We start from the raw sequence: 15,850 nt of genomic DNA, 5'->3' as shown, positions 1-15,850 counted from the left end.
CTGCTCACATTTATGTGTCTGATCTGGCTCACACCACCAACAGCAAGGCATCTAGAAATCCCAGTCTCTGCTGCACCACAGTAGTTTTGGGGAATGGAAGCTAGCAGAATCCAGTGACTATGGCTCTGGTTTTGTATACTCAATCTCAGAATCAGCACCCCCAAATGCATGTGCAAATACACACACGCACACACACACACAAACATGCACATACAGTCACACACTTTCCGAAAAATTAAAACAAAGAAAATAGAAAAGATAAGACAGGTGGTTTTTAGAGCAGAGTACAAGAAGGAAAGGTTTGCAAAGGGATATTAGCACCTTCTCCCATTTTTTAACCTTACTGCCTAATTTTCATTAATTCCACCCTAATTTATTTTAGGATCTGAGAAAATAGGCCAATGCAAACATGTTTACTACAGCCAAGAAGGATGATCTGGAAAACCTCCACATTTTAGTGAGAATATCACAAGGATAGGGAAAAGGCTAGGACTTAGTGAGCTAGAGCCTTGCTACTCCAAGTGTAGTCCCCACACCAGGACTGCCACCATCCCCTGGGAGCTTTCTATAAATGTAGAATCTCAGATCCTTCCCCAGACCTACTGAATAAGAATCTGCTTTTCATGCAGATCCCCAGTGGTTCATTTTTATACTAAAATTTGAGAAGCACTGGGCTACAGCTTATCCAAAAAGCACCTGAAAGATACTTGAAAATAAACAATTACCTACCGAGCATGTAGGGACAATTCATGTGGCTTATCAATTACAAAATAAAATATAAACTTTTTCCAGGTCCGCTTATCTTGTTATTCACAGTAAAACCCTTAAGTGTGGGCAAGAGAGTTTCGTGTAAGGGGAGTAAGATCATAGGATTTGTCTATTTACCAGGACGACTTGGATTTGGGAACTCACACAGACCTGAGTTCAAATCCTGGCCCTGCTCACGAATTACTAGCTGTGTAAACATGCACTTTGCCTTTAAGCCTCACAGTCCCCATCTATAAAATGGGATTAATAATAGTACCAACTGGCACTGGGCTGTCATGAAAAATTAAATAAGACACTATAAGGCACTGGGATATGGTGAACAATCAATAAATAGAAGATACAATTCATATGATTTGGCCAACAATTTTAGTTTGGTAGAAAACCAACCACTAGATGTGAAGTCTTAGGGCACCTAGCATTGTTTCTAATGGACGTGAATCTTATTGGGTTTTCTACAGATAGAATGCTAAGATATACAACAGTAAAATATATTTAAATATAATGGAGGCCACTAGAAACAAAGATTTTTTTCAGAAGGAATTACAGGTGTCCCTAGTGGAATCACTCCATGGAAGAAGACTGAAGTCAGAAATGACCCTGTTCTATGAAGCATATCTCAAAATATGACTAAGTTAGAAAGTCAAAAGTGAGGCATTTTCTGCATGTTTGCATATATATGCAGCATGAAAAACACATGGATGCACACACATACATACACACACATGGACGCATCCTTTGATGGACAAACTATAAAATAATTCAAGGCTGAAATGACGTTCTAGGATCAGAACAAGGTTTCTGCCTGATAAAATCTTTAAAATGCATGAATAATAACCTCTACCTCGTAACTTGCTCATGTTGCACAGTTTAATGACTTAGGTATTACTATTTTGTGGGTGAAAAAAAATAAGCAACTCCTACCTCTTCCCAGCCCATGGTGCTACCCATCTGCTCAATTTTCTCACCAGTAAAATATGATACATGTGGTACTTATAAAGTCCAAGGAATCTCTAGGCATTTGATTCTATAAAGACTTATTGACTGGCATGTGCAATCTGGGCGACCTGATTGTAAAGACACAGAGACAGACACTACCACCTCTGGGTCCCAGTCGTTTGGTATGTTCCGGACCTCCAGCTTCCCCTGATTTTCAGTAGTATCAGATTAGTAAAGTATCAATAATCTTATAATAGACAATATATATCTCTAATTGTTAAGATTTCTGTGATCACTCTAAATAAACAATAGCAAGTGTTATCAGTTATTGACTATCTTTATATTAGTTTTCTATTGCTGCCATAACAAATTCTCACAACCTCATCAATTTAAAACAACACAAATTTATTATTGTTATAGTTCTGTAGTTCTGAAGTCTGACACAGGGATCACTGGGCTAAAATCAAGGTTTCAGCAGGACTGCCTTCCCTTCTGGAGGCTCTAGCAGAGAATCTACTTCCTCACTTACTCAGATTGTTGGCCTAATTCACTTCCTTGAGGTTATAACTGAAGTCCTAATTTCTTTGGTGGCTATCAGCTGAAGCTCATTCCTAACTTCTAGAGACAACCCACATTCCTTAGTGCATGGCCCCATTCCTCTGACTTCAAAGCCAGCAAGGGCCTGTTGGGTATCCCCTTACACTTTGATGAGGGGGCACTCAGCTGGCTAACTCCTATCTCTTCTCCCTTTGCATCTCTCTCTGGCTGACTGTTCTGCCTTCCTCTTCTGCTTTGTTTTGTGCTTACATTGGGTCCACCGACATCATCCAGGATTATCTCCCATTTTAAAGTCTGCTAATTAGAAACTTCAATTATATCTGAAAAATCTTTTTTACCATGTAACATATCATATTCACAGGTTCTGGGAATAAGGGAATTGACATATTTAGGGGGTGGCCATATCTTGTCTACCATAATCCTCTGTGTGTTGAGTGCTACAAATAATGTGGTCTTAAATGACATTCACTACAGTTTCTATATGATAGGTATTATTATTATTCCCATTTAACAGATGAGGAAACAGGATGAGACAAGTTAACTGGTGCGTTTACCACTGCACAGCTTGTGAATGGTGGAGGCAGGGTTGGAACACAGGTCACTCTTCCTCCAAATCTTGAATTTTCCCTATTGGCTTACATTATGTAGCTGCCTCATTGTTGGAAAGCTCTTTTGGTGGTTTTTGTTTCACTTGTTGTCGTTATTTTGTTTTTTATCTTTTTTTTTTTCACGTTTTTGAAAAGGTAATTTATATTCATGGTTTAAAAATAAAAATACATTAAAAGGTATTCAGTTTTCCATCTGCATGGTTGTCCCCACCCCTCCCTCGTTTGATTTGTTTCCCTCTAAAACTTCTGAATGAAAATACAGGCAATCATGAATAGATGTACAGAAATATCTTTACGTTGTAACAAAATCTCTCAAACTACAGCTCAAATCCATTTTGTCCTTTTGTTGCATTCTCATGACAATGCAACTTTGGAAGAACTAACATCTGTGTTAAGTGACAGATCTTTGGGCCAATCAGTTACCTAAGCAACTGGTGACTCCGCTTACTTTCTAAAATGCCTTATAATCCTTTTCACCCCATGATGCTCACTTGAATACTCTATACATTATGTAACCTTAATGCCTCAATATTATGTATGTCATCAATTTTATCTGAACATCCCAAAGTCCTGGAATTTTAGGAAGCACAAACATGAGAGAGAGAGAGACAGTGAGAGACAGAGACAGAAGAAGAGAAAGGAGAAGGACGTAGAGAAAACAGAAAGGAAAATACAAAAGAAGAAAAAGGAGGAGGAGGAAGAAGAAGACAGAGAGTCGGAGGAAGAAAAAGAGGAAGAAGAGGAGAATGTGGATGAGGAGGAAGGAGGAGGAGAAAGAAGTAGAGGGAAAGAGGAAGGAGAAGAAGAAGAAGGAAGAGGAGGAAGAAGAAAGAAGAAGGAAGAAGAAGAAGGAGGAGGAGGAAGAAGAAGAAGAAAGAAGACAGAAGAAGAAGAGGAGGAGGAGGAGGAAGAGGAAGAAGAAGAAGGAGGAGGAGGAGGAGGAGAAGAAGAAGAAGAAGAAGAAGAAGAAGAAGAAGAAGAAGAAGAAGAAGAACTCCCATAATGTACAGTGAGAAAAAACATACACTTATGAAATATATTTTATTATTATTCCATATTGTAATGGGGTGATATTTTAGCATAAATAAGCATAATGTCTTATTTATAAATAATCTTTCATAAAATAGACACAGTTATGTATCTTGCAAAAGAACATGGAACTCTTACATAATTAGAAACACTGAAACAGACTACCATATAATCGGGTAGCATATCATATAGCAATAGGCATCGAAAACAAGATGACAAGTTTGGTTTAAACAAAGAATTGAATAAAGCTAGTAACAAAATCAGCATACCAGAAGGAATTATTTTGTTATTCCTACTATGAACATTGTTCTTTAGCTGTAATATAAGAACCTCTTCTTTCCAGCATGTCAGTAGCATACAGTATACACTTGCCTTCTAGTGGCACAAAACAGAGCATCCTATTATCTCCTGTTTGTTTTTTGTTTTGTTTTGTTTTTCTATCCTTTAAACCAGTGGTTTTCCAGCTGTGGGCAATGATTCTTTAATGCACTGTAAAATCAGTTTAGTAGTTCATAGCCACTATTTTTAAGTGAAATATAGTAAAAGAGAGAAATGTGAGTCTCAGTAAGAGCAAGTATTGTTTCATTAATCTTACTTTAGTAATGCATGTGTGTGAGTATGTTCATATTTGTGTATATATTAGATTCAACGTAAAATGGTTTTCTTGCTGTGGGTTATTGTCCCAAAGTTTGATAAATATTGCTTTAAATTATTGGAACCACTGAACAGATGTTATATTTCAGAATACTTATAAATAAATGAATCTCTGCCCGCACCTAAAAACCTTGGCCTTCCTGAACGTATTTTCTAACTAAAAGGAGATTCCACACTGTCCCTTGGCATTGTAGTCCCCAGTTCCTGGCAATGCTCAGAAAATAGGAAGCATCCAAAGAAAAATTTAAAATCCCATAAAAAATGGGAATGTCTTTTATCTGTGGTGTATGAATATGTGGAGATTTGTAGCATCTCAAGATTTGGAATTGAGTTTCCTAGTTGTCACTTCCATTGGCATCTTATGGATACAGTAGCTCAGGAGACCCTAGTCAGTGCTGAACATGGCCTGAAAGTTTGCAACTCACATGAAATATTTAACTTCAAGAACCACCAGAGAACTTTATACTTTTGATTGTGGTCATCTTTACATAGTGGTCATCTCCAGAAACGTTTTCTAGATTAGTAGCTTTTAGTCTAATGATAAAGACCGAACAATGAAGAAAGATTGACAGGAATATAAAATGTATGTTTGTGGATACATCTAGGAAAATGCTGATGAAGTAGTGATGGGTAGGTGAAGATTGTCACAGGATATTTGATGTTGCCAAAGAGAGGATTTTCACATTTGTTACGGGGCAATTATGCCAAGGAAGAGGAAAATGAGAGGGCTAGTTGGAAGGATACAGACAAGAGAGTATTAAGGAGTAATTAAACAACTCAATCCTCAAAGTGGTAATTGAGCTCCTACTATCAATCACTTGACGAATATTCACTCAGTGTGCACTAGGTGGAAGGCACTGTTGGGAATGCAAACATCCTTGATCTTCCTTTTCCCTCTAGGAACTTTCAACATGGTCAGAAGTGAGTGGGATGATGGGAGCAAACATGATGTGAAATCCTGGTATGGCCAAGTAGGGCATTATGCTTTAAGCCATTCATGGAAATAGAAATGGAAAGCCTTTCATGGAAATAGCCATTCTCCAGGTACTTCCAGGAGATAGAGTGGGGAAATTTAGTCTGTAGAGGCCTTTAGATGTTCAGGCTGTGCTGGATTTAATTTAGTGGATGAAAGGAAGATACAAAAGGATTTTGAGATTTAAAAAATGAAATAATGATAAGCATGTTTGGGAATGATTATTCTGGAAATGGTGTGTAGGAATTCCGGTTTGGTGGAGGAGCAAGCAATGGCAGGCATACCAGTTAGGAAGCAATTATAGAAATTTAGGCATGAAGAGTAGCACTGTGGTTAGGTACAGAATCTAGGTCCAAATTCGTCTGGGTGTGATTCTAACTGTCCCACTCTGAGCCTTAGTTTTCTCTTCTATGAAAAGAAAAAACTAAAAATACCTGCCTTAAAAGAATACTGTGAAGTTGAAATGAGTTACATGTACAAAGCACTTAGCCCAGTACCTGGCAATAGTAAATGTGTGCACGTTGACTGTTATAGTGTTGTTATTGCTTTTATTACTGCAGTGGTGCACCTGGAAAGGATGGGGTATAAAATACACTGTGAAGAAACAATAATGGTGAATGGCTGTGTGATGTGTGATGAAGGTAGTCAGAGATATCTGCAAGTTTTACCTCCTTGCTAGGTAACAGAGAAATGATGCCGCCGGGTGCAGTGGCTCACGCCTGTAATCCCAGCACTTTGGGAGGCCGAGGCGGGCGGATCACAAGGTCAGGAGATCGAGACCACGGTGAAACCCCGTCTCTACTAAAAATACAAAAAATTAGCCGGGCGCGGTGGCGGGCGCCTGTAGTCCCAGCTACTCGGGAAGCTGAGGCAGGAGAATGGCGTAAACCCAGGAGGCGGAGCTTGCAGTGAGCCGAGATCGCGCCACTGCACTCCAGCCTGGGCGACAGAGCGAGACTCCGTCTCAAAAAAAAAAAAAAAAAAAAAGAAATGATGCCATAAGAAATCGTGAAGACGAGGTGAGACAGGAAGATAATAAGTTGGTAATAAGTTTTGGTATAGAATTAAGCTCGGAGTCAGTGTGAGACATTCTAGTGAAAATGAAGCTTGGAGTCAGTTTGAGGCTTGCAGTCATTTGAAAATGACTACCAAAAAATTTTAGATGTGACACTGGAGCTCAAGAGAAAGTTTAGGGATGAAATGAAAATTTGAAAAGTCACAGATATAAGTATAACAATTTTTATCTCTGGTCTGGGCGTGGTGGCTCACACCTGTAATCCCACCACTTTGAGAGGCCAAGGCAGATTGATCACCTGAGGTCAGGAGTTCAAGACCAGCCTGACCAATATGGTGAAACCTCATCTCTACTAAAATTACAAAAATTAACCGGGCATGGTGGCACGTGCCTGTAGTCAGCTACTCAGGAGGCTGAGGCAGGAGAATTGCTTGAACTCAGGAGGTGGAGTTTACAGTGAGCTGAGATCATGCCACTGTACTCCAGCCTGGGCAACAGAGGAGACTCTGTCTCTAAAAAACAAACAAACAAACGAAAATTTATCGCTAAGAAATACATGTAAAATCTTCAAGAAAGAAAGAAGAGAGACAAAAGCAGATAGTTAAGGTTTAATCTGTAGTGCATGATTAGTGGAGGCAGAAGAGCCACAAGAAGAATGATTGAAGGCAAAAAGAGACCTGTTCAAGGCACTGCTGGGAATTCATAAAAAGAACATGCCCTGCTCAATAGAACTTATAGACTCAGGACAGAAGGCATTGTAAAGTATGAAATATGCAATAATGACATTCAATTTAAAAATATAAATCCTCAGTTTCAAAATATACCTTATTTTGTTGACTAGAAAAGACAGGAAGGCTTCATAAGTATTTTAGCCCTTGAATGATGAGTGACATTTGGAAATATATCAAGGAGCACATTTCAGATGAGAAGAATTATATGATCAAAGGTGAAGAGTTAGAAATGGGCACACCAAGTTTAAGAGAGAGAGAGAGAGAGGAGATCGATCTGACAAGAGTGAAGGAAGATAAGGAAAGGTAAGAGAGGAAAAATGTTCAAATTACCCCCATAGCTAATCTCAAGTCCCAGCTGAGGGAGATTTAAAATGTTCAGTCTCATCTTAGCTTTAAAGCTGGATGTTTCATGTCATTTTTTTTCTGACATGAAACTCAACTCCCAGCTTTCTCGGTTAAATGATTGAGAGGACAGTGATGCTATTAACAAGAATAAAGTGATAGAAGAAAATTAGCAGGTTAGGGTGAGGTGATAGGAGGGTAGAAAAGGGATGATGACTTATGTTTGGGACATGTTGAATTAAAGGTGCCAGTGTGACATCCAAGCACAGATGTTAAACAAGCAGTTAGTTAAATGGTTTTAGAACTCAAAATAGAAGTCTGAGCTGTAGATATAGATTAGGGAGTCATTATCCCATAATAACAGGACAATAATAGCAGTGATGATGACAAATACTTACGAAGTATACTCTATCTAAGGCATGGTTCTAAGAGTTTTCCAAATAGTAAATCATTTAACCTTCACAACAACCTTATGAAGGAAATGCTATTTGTATCCTCATTTAACCAAAGGACTAAAACCAAGGCTCAGAGAGGTCTCATGCCTGAGGTCACACAAGTGGTATCTATTGGAGACAAGATCCAAACCCAGGCAAGTACAAATCCAAAGTTCATGCTCCTCATTACCACATTAAGAGTGAGTGTTAGTCTTAGAAGTAGAATCACTTACTCTAGCAGAGCACAGTGAAATAGGTCAGCTACCGATCCTTGAAAATACCAGTATTTCAGAGGTAAGTGGGAGAAAAGAATCTTTCAGAAGAGACTAAGAGCAATCATAGAGATAGAAGGAAAACTAGGAGTGAGTGATGGCCTTAAAGTCACTGAGGAGAGAATGCCCAAAAAGGGGAGTGGATATTAGCAGCATTAAGAGCTGCAGCCACTGGATTTGACAGTTCAAGGGGCTTTGAATAATGTAGTGGTTAGGAGAGGGGACAGCAAATCACAGGCCATGGGCAAAATTGGGCCCACCATCTGTTTTGGTGTGGCCTCAAGCTAAAAGTGGTCTTCACATTTTTAATGCCTGGAAAAAATCAAAAGAAAATATATTTCATGATGTAAAAGTTATGTGAAACTCAAATTTCAGTGTCTATAAATAAAGTTTTATGGGAACACAGTCACTCTGATACATTTATGTATTGTCTATGACAGCTTTCTTACTACAATGGCAGAGCTGAGCAACAGAGAGCATATGGCACAAAAACCCTAAAATTTTGTCTATTTAGCCCTTTACAGAATAAGTTAGCCAGCCCGTAGGTTAAAGGATTAGCTGTAAAGTCAGACTACCTCAGTTCAAATCCCAACTCTCCCCCGACTACACAATGTGACCTTGAAAAAGTCACCAAATGATCTAATGACCATTGTCAGTAAAATGGAGATTAAAATGGTGTTTATCTCATAGGATTCTATTTAGTTAGTTAGTTAGTTAGTTAGTTAGTTAGTTAGTTATTTTTGAGACAGGGTCTCACTCCGTCACCCAGACTGGAGTGCAGTGGTGTGATCATGGCTCACTGCAGCCTCAACCACCCCAGGTTCAGGTGATCCTCCCACTTCCCCGAGTAGCTGAGGGTACAGATATGTGACACCATGCCTGGCTAATATTATGGGGTTTTGGGGTTTCTGTTTGTTTGTTTGTTTTTGTTTTATTTGTAGAGAGGGGGGTTACATCATGTTGTCCAGGCTGGTCTTGAACTCCTGGGCTCAAGCGATCCACCCACCTTGGCCTCCCAAAGAGTGGGGATTACAGGAATGAGCCACTTATCGAGCCCAACTTCATAGGATTTTTTTGAGGATCAAATAAGACAATTTGTGTAAAGGGCCTAACACAGTGTCTGGTGCATAGTTAGAACTTAATAAATGTCAGCTGCTGTTGACTTTTGATATGGTAGAAATGAAGCCAAATTGCAATAGGTGGCAAAAGGAATTGGAGATGAGGTCTAGACAAATAGAAACTATACTTTTGAAAACTTTCACAGTGGATTTGAGGATGGAGGAGGACGTAACTTTTGGGGGGGGCCATTTTCAGTTTTAGTGGAGAGATTTGAACTCAGGGAAGGGGAGAAGTGAATGAAGATTGAGCATCTGGGAGGAAAGAAAATGAAACAACAACCTGATGAGGTAGGAAGATCAAGAGTAGAGATCAGAGATTAACCTTAGAAGGGAGTAGGAACAATTCTTCCTCAAGAAATAAAATCGAGTTCTAGGCAGATATAAGATTTTACGTGGGGTGGGGGAAATTCATATCTCAAAGACTCTTTCCTCTATAAGGTTGGAGACAAGCTTTTCTGTTATGGGGCATGTTGTAGGGGAACTTGATGGAACACTGGCTATGGAACTTTCAGAAAGAAATTGACCCAGGAGATTCCAAAGAGGTATACGTATGAAATGGCCCTGTGGGCTTGACGGAGCTTGGAAAATCGAACTTGGTGGCGCCAATCTGCACAACCATGTGAATTACTCTAGAAGTGCTGAAAAACCTGAAAGAAGAAATCCAGAAAGCAGAGGGTGAGTTGAGTCATGACTTTTAGTTGTGTTGAAATACTTGGAAAAGGTAATGTCACCATTGGCAAACATGTGAATCCCATACCAGCCTGTCATTGGAACCACTGGCTCTGGGACTCTGGTCTTGTCAAAAGGCTCTGTAGCTTGCTCTTCTTTATCCTGCCTGGTGTGGTATCATGTTTGCACAATGGCACAGCCTCCCCAGACATTTCTGGATTTCTTTCCCTGAAATCTCATTGCAACATAACAGAGACAGACGGTACATTGGAAAGCTCTGAGGAGGAACATAAACTGTGACTTTTGTGGAGACAGAATGATACTGCTGAAGCATGGGGGCTAGTGCTACAGAGTCTGAGTACCTTTCAGGACTCCATGAGCCTAGCAATAAAATCCCTATTAATTTGAGAGATTCAGGACACAAGCTTTATGGTGTCCAGCATAAATCCAAATAAAATGCTACAATGGCTGGTGTGCTGGGTTTGGCTCCCTTGAGACTCCAGGGCCAAAGTTACAGGGCTAACAGGCCAACTCCTGTCTGGGCAAACTAAAGGCAGAACAGAAGTCAGGAAAGGAGACATTGTCTGAGGAGGCCACAGATTCAGGGAACAAATGCTTTGGCTAGAAGTTGAGATGGCAAGGAAGAAATGGAACAAGTTTTCCTAAAAAGGTGCCCAATGAACCCCCTGGAGGCTTGCAGCTCAGCTGAAACTTAGCCAGGGCAGCTCTGAAGATTCCATTCAGACTTCCTCTAGAGAGCATACACATTCTGCTGGGGAAAACAGGTTTCCTGTAGGCATTTCCCCATCTTACGCTGACCTTTTGGCCCGGGACTCAGACAAGTATGCATTCCCTTTAGAGGCTTCCAGGCTCATTTGGAGATCTGCTAAAAGGATATAGAGTGCCAGTTTGCATTCAGATAGCATGCACATGCCCAGAGCACTTGCCCATCCAGCATTTTAAGCAGACTAGTATGGTGTCAAAAGCACTATACTGGGAGTCAAGAGTCCTCGCCCTGCTACTTACTAGGAGTGTGACCTTAAGCAACACACTAAGCCACTCTGAACCTCAACTTTTAGCATGTATAAACTGAGGATAATAGTAGCGCTGGCCTAATAGAGTTGTTGGGAGGATTAAATAATAGTGCTTAGCATAGAGTCTGACTCATAATAAGCACTCATTAGCTGCCATCCTCATCCTCATCATCCTCATTTAACATATAAAGAACTTGAAGCATAGATTAGGCTTAAGCCTGGCTCTGACACTTATGAGTCATAAGACCTTGGGCAAGTCACATCACCTCCCTGAGCCATTTCTTTCTTCTCAGTTTAAGGTAGACTTGGCTGATCATACAAGATACTGTGTGTGAAAATTATACAGTACTTTTCAAATACTATAGTATTCGTTTTCCTTTTCAGAGAGTATCATCTGTTTTTAAAGACAGGGAAAAGGACCTGAGAGGTAAAGGCATTTACCCAGTGAAGCAACAGCAAACCTGGAATGAGAACTCAAGGCCCTCTACTTGCAACCCAGGGCTCTTCCTAATTATATTCTCTGAGAGCAGTTTGGTCTTGTACTCAGAATAGTGTTTCACATGGTCCCAGCAGTGCGGGCTGTGCTGATGATGTGTGTGCTTCCGTGATGCTCACCAGCCAGAAGGCAGCAGTGCTGACTGGGCCTCTTGCAGGCAGATGTCAGAAGCCAGAACCTCAAGTTCTTTGTTTGCCCCTGTAGCGAGTGACTAGCATTCAAAAATAGAGAGTTTGGGCCATCTTCATACCCAAAATACTTTCTTCTCCCCACAACCACACAACCTTGGTGTATGAATCCCCATCATTCAAGCTTTGTTCCTTTTAAGCTTCAGACCTTGTTCAAAAGGTGAACTCCCTAGGACATGCATGCAATGCCTGCTACCAAGAATCAGCAATCAGAGCAACAGTATGAATGAAATTATTCAGTGCTTTTTCTCTCTGGAAGCGGGAAAGAGGGAGATTTCAAGTACAGGACACTGCTCAGTCTTCCTGGATAGCTAGAACAAACTAGAGACACCAGGAAAGATATTATAAATGGAGAGAGGAGCACATAAAGGGTAGGTTGCAAAAGCAGCCCATCCCTATCCATTTTGAAAGTGCAGGAGCAGGACAGACGGAAGAAACATCCCTGGAATGGTGAAAAGAGCATCCGTTTAGAATGACAAGGTCAGACTTCCAATATTATGGCAAATTTCCTAACCTGTCTATGCCTCAGTTTCTTCACCTGTAAAATCATAGTGATCATCGACCTTACCAGATAGTTCTAAGTGTAAGAAGAAAAACATGTGTGTGAACATGCTTATAAATCAATGCCCAGATCTAAGTGATCATCAAGGATTCAGTTAACTTCTCAGAGGAGGCTCGAGGTTGCAGTGACCTTGACAGCTAAATGGCCAGGTGAGATGCACCTGGCTTTCCTCCCATCCCCTTCTCTGCTAAGTGGAGCATTTCATGCACCTGCCATGCTTCCTCTCTGAGTCTTCTCATCTCTGGCAAAGTGGAAGCATTTAGTAGCTCTCCCTGGGGCCAGCAGTAGGTCTCAAGAGCTCTGATCTGAGAGCAGTGGAGGTAGGCAGTTGGCAGAGGGCAAGGCTCTTCTGAGAAGGAATGCATTCCCACTGGCCAGCTGCAGCCTCCAGACAGATGTGGAAGTCCTGCCACCAACCCAGGGAAGCAGAGACAATTAGGATGACCTCTCAGTGACAAGACTCTGGAGTCATTAAAGCAGTGACATAATCGGCCTGACAAAGCTGAGATGGTAGACACACAGTCCAGCAATATGGCAAAATAGTTGTCTCAAGAAATAAATAAAGCAATCTATAAATAATTACTGAGGCTGTTAGCTATATCTTATCTTCTCCCCTATCCTGCTTCTTGACATTACTGGATTCAGAGGCCCCACAGGGGTGCCAGTCAGAGTAAGAGAGGTGACAAGGGAAGGAATGGCTGGAGCCAAGGACTCCAGTTGGCCAGAGGCTACTGAGGACCCTGCAAAATGTCCACCTACAAGTTCCAGGGACCCCCCTCCTCAACACAGTCTTCTGTGATGAAAGCAGGCAGGGATGGGTGAAGAGTCACCTCTAGTGAGGAATGGAAGAGAGATGGGACTGCTAATAGGACAGAGAAATACCTAAGGCCCACTTATCAGATCATGACTTAGCTCTAGCCACTACAGAGGTGACTGACTCTGGGCAAGGCTGAAGCTCCGGGTATGTATGGGAGGTAAGTTGAGAGGGTGGTAGGGTGCCGGGCTGTATAATTACCCTGAAAGGCCATTCTTACCATTTCCTTCTCTTTGCTTTTATTAAATAAGCCCTGAACTGAAAATGACAGAAATGGGGAAGGTCATGTATGAACAGGTAAAATCAGAACTGGTAAGGAGGAAACAAGGCCAGCCACATTATCCCTCAAACTGAGAAATTTAAGTTTCTTTGTACTCTGCCCTAAATTTTATTTAGTTCATTTTATTAAACACTTGGTATATTCCAGACACTAAGTGCTTTACAAATACTGACTCTCATAATCCTCATCATAGCCCTCTGAGATAAAGACTATAATAGTTCCCATTTTACAGATGAGGAAAATAAGAGTCAGGGACATTAGGTAAATTGCCTGAAACAGCACAGCTAATAAATGGTGAAACCAGGATTCAAACCCAGGATAGCCCAATTCCGGAGAAGAGGCCATGCTCTTCACCTCTATGATATGCTTCCTGACAACTTACATTCAAATCGTACACCTACCATGTTCTGTTGATATCTGATATTTATTGGTGGGTATCTCCTCCCAGTCTAAGCATTGATGGTAGGCACCACGAAGGCCAGGGCCAGACCTTTCTGGTTCACCACCATATTCCCAGAGCCTAACACAGGGGCTGAATGATTAAATGAATTCATTAATGATTTCATGAGTATTCAATGAAAACAACTAAATGCCAAATAAAATAATTGCAATAGTTTGAGACAGGAACTCTTTTCAATGTATATGCAGAACTGTAGATGACTCTGAGCTATAGGAACACAGAAGCAGAAGGGTTTGGTTCTGCCTGGAGATGTCAGGGAGCGCTGTACAGAAGGGATGTAACATTAGAGCTGGGACTTGAAGGAGAAGTAGTATTCACAAGCAGAGAACGGCCATCAGGTGGAGGTATTCTAGACCAAGAGAAAGGCATGAGGAAAGTCAGAGCTGTCTGGGGACAGCTCGTTGGTGTGGTTGGAGTCTAGGATATGCACATGGGAGTAGCCAGAGGTGCCTTTGGAGAGCTAGGCAGGAGCCTACTGGTCAATTCAAACTTGATCCTATAGCCAGAGCAGAACCATCAGCCAAGTTTTTGTTTGTTTGTGTGTTTGTTTGTTTGTTTCTTTTGTTTTGGAAACACAGTCTTGCTCTGTCATCCAGGCAAGTTCAGTGGTGCCATCTCGGCTCACGGCAAGCTCTACCTCCCAGGCTCAAGCAATTCTTCTGCCTCAGCCTCCCAAGTAGCTGAAACTGCAGGCGCACACCACCACTCCCAGCTAATTTTTAGTAGAGACAGAGTTTCACCATGTTGGCCTAGCTGCTCTTTAATTCCTGACCTCAAACAATCCATTTGCCTCTGCCTCCCAAAGTGCTGGGATTACAGGCATGAGCCACTGTGCCCGGCCCCATCAGCAAACTTTTAAGTAGGACAAAGATATGATAATCAGATTTGTGTTATGAAAATGTCATAATCCTCAAGGGAAAGATGGAAGAGACAATGAAGCCAGGAAGACCAGAAAACAGAAGGTTTGACGGCAATGTCCTGAATCGAGGACAGAGATTGTTAGAGGCTGTATTGATAGCTCTTGGTGATAGGACGTGGAAGAATAAGGGAAAAGGAGGATTCAAGAATGACTCCCAGTTTTCTGGCCTGGGAAACTGGATAGATGGTGTTTCCAAAAATGAATGTGATGGTTTCCAAAAAATATGTGAAGTAGGTTAAGATGAGCGTGGTGATAAATTTGGTATTGAGCACGTTGAGTTTAAGGTATGTGTGGAGGGATTATATACCAGTGGTGATGCTCAGTAGGCAGTTTGACATGTAGATCTTAAGCTCAGGAGAGAGAGAGAAAAAAAAAATTAGATTTGATATTCATTGCTGTGCAAGATCAATCATTGAAACCATGTGTGTGAATGAAACTAACTTTTTTTTTTTTTTTTTTTTTTTTAAAGAGGTAGTCTCGCTCTGTCTCCCAGGCTGGAGTGCAGTGCAGTGGTGTGATCATGGCTGACCGCAAGCTCCACCTCCCAAGTTCACGCCATTCTCCTGCCTCAGCCTCACAAGTAGCTGGGTCTACAGGTGCCCGCCACCACGCCTGGCTAATTTTTTGTATTTTTAGTAGAGACGGGGTTTCACCATGTTAGCCAGGATGGTCTCAATCTCCTGACCTCGTGATCCGCCCGCCTCGGCCTCCCAAAGTGCCGGGATTACAGGCGTGAGCCACCGCACCAGGCCTAATCTTTTCTTTTAAACTCACGCAGATCATGATTTGATCTATCCTATGATGAAAGGAAACTACCTAGGTCTTAAGATAAAAGAGAGATGCCTTCCCTTTCAAATACTCATTCCTAAACTTTTCAGTAGAGAGATTATTCCTGATACATTTCTAGATGCTTAGGGAAAGTCAGTCAATGATTATGGACGAGCCAGAAGCTTGGCTCCCATTCTGAGAGGTTGAGCCAAAGACTCTGGG

Source organism: Macaca mulatta, chromosome X, assembly GCF_049350105.2.
Source record: "Macaca mulatta isolate MMU2019108-1 chromosome X, T2T-MMU8v2.0, whole genome shotgun sequence".
In the NCBI taxonomy this organism is placed as follows: Eukaryota; Metazoa; Chordata; class Mammalia; order Primates; family Cercopithecidae; genus Macaca; species Macaca mulatta.
The sequence above is the reverse complement of the archived record's forward strand: the minus strand, read 5'-3'. Positions refer to the sequence as shown.